We start from the raw sequence: 368 nt of genomic DNA, 5'->3' as shown, positions 1-368 counted from the left end.
GGTAACAGCAACTGTTACCCTGCAGATGCCTGATCTTGTCTGATCTCAGAAGCTAAGTAGGGTCGGGCCTGGTTAGTACTTGGATGGGAGACCACCTGGGAATACTGGGTGCTGTAGGCTTATACCATTGTCTTTTGAGACTGAAAGTTGCCAACCAATACTGCCACATGACTTAGGAAAGAGCACTTGAGCTACATGAAGTCATAAGAACATTACAGAAAAGTATGAAGATGGGGGATTTGTCTCTCCCTCAGAATGGAGGCACATGAAGCATACTCCCAAATAGTTAAAGTACTTCCTCATGACCCAGAGACCTGCAATTTGGTACACATGTTGCTCGAGACATCTAGTTACTAGAAAAGTCTGAA

The 368-nt window shown here is 44.6% G+C and overlaps 1 pseudogene; it reads left to right on the top strand.

Moving 5' to 3' along the window:
* On the top strand, window positions 1–120 carry LOC136637681 (5S ribosomal RNA; annotated as a pseudogene).
* Window positions 121–368: the final 248 nt, after the last annotated feature.

Source organism: Tiliqua scincoides, chromosome 1 (genome assembly GCF_035046505.1).
Source record: "Tiliqua scincoides isolate rTilSci1 chromosome 1, rTilSci1.hap2, whole genome shotgun sequence".
NCBI classification, from domain to species: domain Eukaryota; kingdom Metazoa; phylum Chordata; class Lepidosauria; order Squamata; family Scincidae; genus Tiliqua; species Tiliqua scincoides.
Note: the sequence above shows the minus strand (reverse complement) of the source record. Positions and strands in the feature narration are given on the sequence as shown.